This window comes from Piliocolobus tephrosceles, chromosome 8 (genome assembly GCF_002776525.5).
Source record: "Piliocolobus tephrosceles isolate RC106 chromosome 8, ASM277652v3, whole genome shotgun sequence".
In the NCBI taxonomy this organism is placed as follows: domain Eukaryota; kingdom Metazoa; phylum Chordata; class Mammalia; order Primates; family Cercopithecidae; genus Piliocolobus; species Piliocolobus tephrosceles.
In genome coordinates, this window is record NC_045441.1 from 105,240,142 (window position 1) to 105,245,988 (window position 5,847).

Here is a 5,847-nt window from a genome sequence, read left to right on the forward strand (position 1 = left end):
TATGCCATCTGTTTACACTGATGAATGCAATAATAAGTAGCTATATAAAACATAAGCAATTATATTGATCCATATCACTAACTGACTTTTCAAAGAGAACTCCTGGGAGAAATTTCTCTCAAATCTCCATGCCAGAAAAAAAAAAAAGAGTTGTATTTGTTCTTAGTAATGGAAATGATTTTAATGCTATGCCTCTGAGACTTCTGTAACTATTAAGTGTCCATTCCTATTTTTACTGCAACAAATGCAGCCAAAATTTGTGGTTCATCTATAGCTTACCTGTGATTTTATCTTATTTTTTCCATCCCAATTTTATAATATCATTTTAACCTCGTGTGTGTCTATTAAATAAGCTGTCTTAAATTCTTTTTAGGAGAATCTACGATAAAATGTAATCATAATTTAAAGGCTGCATTATTAATTTCCTGCATTAGAGATTCTAATGTTGTATTAAGTGTTGCCTTTGCCATCTATGTCCAACATTAAACCTAACTTCTCCATCATCTGCAGGAATGTTTGAAGCAATTGTGATCTAAGATATATCAGTTGTTGAGGTTCCATTGAGTGTAAATTCAATCCTATGGATCTGGAAAAGATTATGGGATATAAACAGATGGAACCAAGGGACAGACGCCTGGGAAAAGTGATGAGGCCTGGAGATGTACAAGCAAGATTTTGGAGTTTACACCAAAGGTGATAGCGTTAGCAGTCAGCATAGGAGATGTCTAGGGAGAGGTAAAAACAAAAGAGCACAGCTCTGAAACCAAAGCCTGGGGTAACCTCTCCAGGAAGAGGAGGAGTTTGAAAAGGAGACTGAGACAAAGGGTAGGAGAAAATCAGGGTAGAAGCTGGAGTTCCAAAAGCACAGACTTACTAGTATTAAAAGTAACGACGACATCTTAATCAATGGGCATAACAATTACGAATTCCTTGGTTTGTTTATTCACTGCTGAATCCTGAGGGTAAGTTTGATAGAATGAGGGAGCAGAATCTAGATGGCAGAAGGTTGGGAGAGAATAGGTAGTGGTCAATGAAATGCAACATAAACCATTCCCTCTGATTGCTTGTCAGTGTAACATGGGCATGAAATTGGACTGAATCCAGATGGGAAGCAGGGTCAAGGGTTGTTTTCCATTTTGTTTATTGACTTTTCTTTTTCTTTCTCCAACCACAGTGAGAATTAATGATTATGAACTTGGAGAGAAAAATGAGATTCTGAAGTTTGAGATGGAGAGAAATGGTAGAAAAGGATCAGAGAGAGAGAGCCTGGGAAGATGACAGTTTTTTGAAGGCAGAAGTGTCATCTCTTCTGAAAGAAAAGATAGGAATGAATGAAGGTAAAGACAGATATTTTAATGTAAATAGAAGGTGAAATGAAGAAATATAAAAGTGATGGCTCAATATTTTCAGGAAAGTGAGAAGGAGAAGGTTTTAAGTAATAGTGCGAATAAAGGAGAGAGGTGGGTTAGTCTTGATATAAACAGCCACTGTAGGGTGAGAGGAATCAAAAAGAGTGACAACAAAAAAACCCCAGAAGCATGAAGAAAGGCAGTTCAACAGTTCCAGAAACGCTGATGAAAATGTACCATGTTAAGACACTGTGCTAGGCACAGGATCAGAGAAGATACAATCCCTTTCGTCATGGAAATCACACTTAGTGGGAGAGCAGCTACATGGGACAGAACCAGTTAACAGTAGATAAAAGTGAAACATTAGCATAGTCACAGGATGATTTTCAACAATGTTTGCCAGACTTAGAACAGGAGGAGAGGATGTTGAGTTGAGGGCTGTGAAGATTCAAGTCAGCTCCTGACCTTATGTCAGTATTAACAAGGGCAGCCTTGATCTTGGTGAACATGATGAGCAGTCCAAGAAAGGAGTACAAAGAATAAGGGCCAGCACTGGTCCTGTGTGGAGGGAGTGAAAATGGGGTCAGGTGAAGAGGTATCACTTCCAACAGGACCATCAAGTTAGACATCTTTTAAGGGATAAGAGGCCCAGAGGTTAAGCCCTGATGGCAGGTCACTGAGACACTGTGGAGGGAAATGGATAAGCAGGAGTGTTGTGAAGATGTAATAAGGGCTGCACATGTCATAATGGGATCTAAACAAATAGGAGGTATACAAGGCTTGTGGGAAGTTGGCTCCCCAGAAATCTGAGAGAAACTAAGACATGTAAAGTCCTGCTCACCCATGAAAGTTTCTAAATACAGGAGCTCTGATCCTAAAGTCATCTCCATTTATATTGGTTTACCTTTTTAAGACACTTTGTTGTTTCAGAGCTACCTTGCCATGAAGATTCATTACCTTTTCTCTGTTCTTTTCTTCCTTGGCCTGCTGTCTACCTCAGGTAAGGCTTTAGTAATAGTAAGGGAAACATTTGAGTGAATAAGAAGCCAGCATGAAATGGCATAAACAACTATATATTGCCAGTGTTAATTAGTAACTGCTCAATGAACATTTGTTGGATGAATTTTTTTAATGGATGAATTAGTTTCTCCTTCTAGTCTAAAAAATATAATCGAATTTGAAGAATTCCATGATTCCCTTTCTATTTCATGCCAAATTTCTTGTCTCAATGCTGGGATAGATTTAGGTTATTTCCAAGAAAGGGAATTTAGAGATTATATCCTCTGCCCTCTCATTTGTTAAATAATGATTTTGAGAGCTTGAGTGCAGGTCCTCTAACTCCCAGTACACCATGAAAATGGAATATTCACTCTCGTTTTTCTCTGCTTGATCGAAGCAAGGTGCAAATAGTGAGTTTGCTGTGAACCTTAAATGTGGTAATTCGTGTCAAGGGATTTTAGGAAATACTTGGCAAATAGAAAGTGCTTAAGAAATGTTAACTAATATTATTATCATTATTACTATTTTCACTTTTTTTTTTTTTTTTTTAGTTTATCTTCTTCAGCAATTTCTTCTTTCAGTTCAGAATATCCTCAAGCAGGATGAGCCTGGAGAAAAACTGTGAAATTATTGGCATTCACCTTTAAAACCACAAAATGATAAGGGCCTGATGGATAAGAATCAAAAGAAAGGAATGGTGGGCTGGGCACAGTGGCTCATGCCTGTAATCCCAACACTTTGGGAGACCGAGTTGGGCAGATCATGAGGTCAGGAGTTCCAGACCAGCCTGACCAACATGGTGAAACCCTGTCTCTACTAAAAATACAAAAATTAGCCAGTCGTGGTGGCGTATGCCTGTAATTCCAGCTACTCAGGAGGCTGAGGCAGGAGAATTGTTTGAACCCAGGAGGCAGAGGTTGGAGTGACTTGAGATCGTGCTACTGTACTCTAGCCTGGGCGACAGAGCGAGAGTTTGTCTCACAAAAAAAAAAAAAAAAAAGAAAGAAAGAAAGGAATGATGGAGAGAGATAATGTAAGGAAGATGAAAAACACTGCTGGTATAAAGGAGAGAAGACGAAGGAGGAGCCAATGATGGCACAGAAGGAGTTTGTGAGGGATTTAGAAAGTTGTGGTGCCGTTAATAGAAATGTGAATGCAGGGAAAGGGAGCTGATTGAGATGAAGCCAGTGAAAATGATTTTAGAAATTGTTACCTTGAAGTGATAGGGAGACATCTAACTGGAAATAATGCAGTAGAGATATGAGAGTAGGAAGAAGCTCGTGGCTGATGATAAACATTGTGAGATCCTTCCAAAAAAGGATGACAATGAAACTATATGAATAAATTACTACCTCAAGGGCAATTCTCCCTGTCTCCTTTCTCTTTCTCTTGTGCCTGCTCTGGACATGGTGGTGATAAGTGTCTGTATTAGTGGAGGACAAGGGCAACACAGAAAATATCCACTCTCTTTTCTTCCTTTTTTCTCTTCCCTCTTCTCACCCTCCTTACTCTTCTCCCCTCTACCTTTCGATTTTTTTCTTGTTCCTGAACATATAAGGAAGCTTACAAGTTACATAAAATGAACAGGTTTTTTAAAAGTGAAATAATTAGTAAGACGATTCAGGCAGAGGAAAATCATCTTAGAAAAAAGTAATTTGCAAGAGTGATGATGTTGTTTTCCAAAATGGCCCTGGGTGAGGTCACTGAAAGTGGAAGGTAGTAGAAGTCCTTGATGTGGATTTCAGATAGGAATGGAGTGGTATAGGTTGCCTCCTGAGAAATTGTGCCTAAGATTTATGCCCCAGTGGCCCTCACCTGCCTGCAATGGCAGAACATCCAGCACGTATGATGTTCAGTACTGATCTTCTAGAAAGCCCAGCATGGGGCTGTCTCTTGGGATTGTCCAATAATGCTGGGCTTATGTAGTCCAAAGGGAGGTCAACTGTTTTCTGCACCAAGTGAGGTGTACCTGCAGAGCCTGTCAGTTCCTTCTGAAATATATTTTTTAATCTGATTAATAACTATTTTGCTACCATGAGCCATTCTCATCAATATTTTCCCACAAAGCTTTATATTTGAAGTCTCTTGCAAGTAAGTACATCCTTGTTTTTGTTCATCTATCTGTTTATTTTTAGGAACTGAAGGTGCTTATGAAGTCATTAGTGTCATGGACTGTAAAAATCAAACACTGTGTAATTCTCAGAATACAACTAGACACTGCTCTCATGGGAAGGAGATTGAACTATGTGTCTTGCATCTTGGAAAAATTGCAAAGCGACTGACTAACCATGAAGAAATAGCAAATTAGGAAGACAGGATGATCAATTTCCTTGTCTTATTAAAAGATAAAGTCTGCTTTCTTTTCTCTCTCCATTTATTCTCTAGTGACACATTTATTTATTGACAGTTTGGACAAAAGTTTATCAAGGAACTTTTCACGCTTAGGATGAATTACAACAAGAACCAACATTTTCTTAGTTCCAGCAGATGAGAGAATACATGCTTGAGAAACCAAAAGAATAGCTGTCCTCTTTGGGTTGTAAGGGAAAGTTTTAGGAAGTGTGAAGTAGGGGAGGGAAGGATCTGGGGTGACAATTATAGTGTGACATACACTGACAAGGGCAGATGTGAAAAGAGATGATCAGGTTTTACTGTCTATTACAAATAGAGTTTTCCCTCAGTGTTTTGCAGAAGATTTTGGTAAAGACTTAATTAGCTTTAAAATTTTTATTTTTTGTTAAAATATTTGATTGTAACATTTTAGTGCTTGCATTACTAAAGTGAATACTTATCCAGCTTTGCAAGCCGAATACACTCCACCCAGACCAGACCTGAAAAGGTAGGAAAGTGATTCTTGGAGCCTGGGACTCCTTTCCATTGATCCTGGCTTCTATGATGCCTATGATACCTGCAGCCCAATACCTTTCCTCCACAGTTCCCTGATTCCACTATGCTAGCTTCCCTCTGAAACCACTGTGTTAAATTTTTAGGAAAATATGGGATGATGGAACAATTCTAATTTGGGTAGAAAAGACCGCCTACCCATGCAGTAGTGTCTGTATTATTTTTTCTTTCTTTCATTTTTTTTTTTTTTTGAGATGGAGTTTCACTCTTGTCGCCCATCTTGGCCACACCATCTTGGGTCTCACTATCTTGGCCAGGCTGATCTGGAACTCCTGGCCTCAGGTGGTTCACCTGCCTCGGCCTCCCAAAGTGCTGGGATTACAGGCGTGAGCCACCGCGCCCGGCCTGCATTTTAAATAGGAAGCTTATTGCTGGTAGGTGAATTTCAGACTACATAACTAAAGAATTTAAGGCAAATATAGGAGGATCAGTCAGGATTCTGGCTGGAAACTGATGAGACATTGGAAGAAGTTCACAATATAAGGGTGGGGCTCCGGCACTGAAGGAGGGGTCTGGAAGCACCGGGGGCAGGAGCAATGAAGGGAAGAAAGGCGTCAACTGACTCCTCGACCTGAAGTCCCACAGCCGGGAACAC

At 39.5% G+C, this 5,847-nt stretch overlaps 1 long non-coding RNA gene across 1 annotated transcript; it reads left to right on the forward strand.

Moving 5' to 3' along the window:
- The first annotated feature begins 2,137 nt into the window (after positions 1 to 2,137).
- Positions 2,138 to 4,725, forward strand: LOC111553393. Its single transcript, XR_002734936.2, has 3 exons — positions 2,138 to 2,349; positions 2,900 to 3,115; positions 4,484 to 4,725. It is a non-coding gene; the product is annotated as an uncharacterized LOC111553393 (long non-coding RNA).
- The last annotated feature ends 1,122 nt before the right edge of the window (positions 4,726 to 5,847 follow it).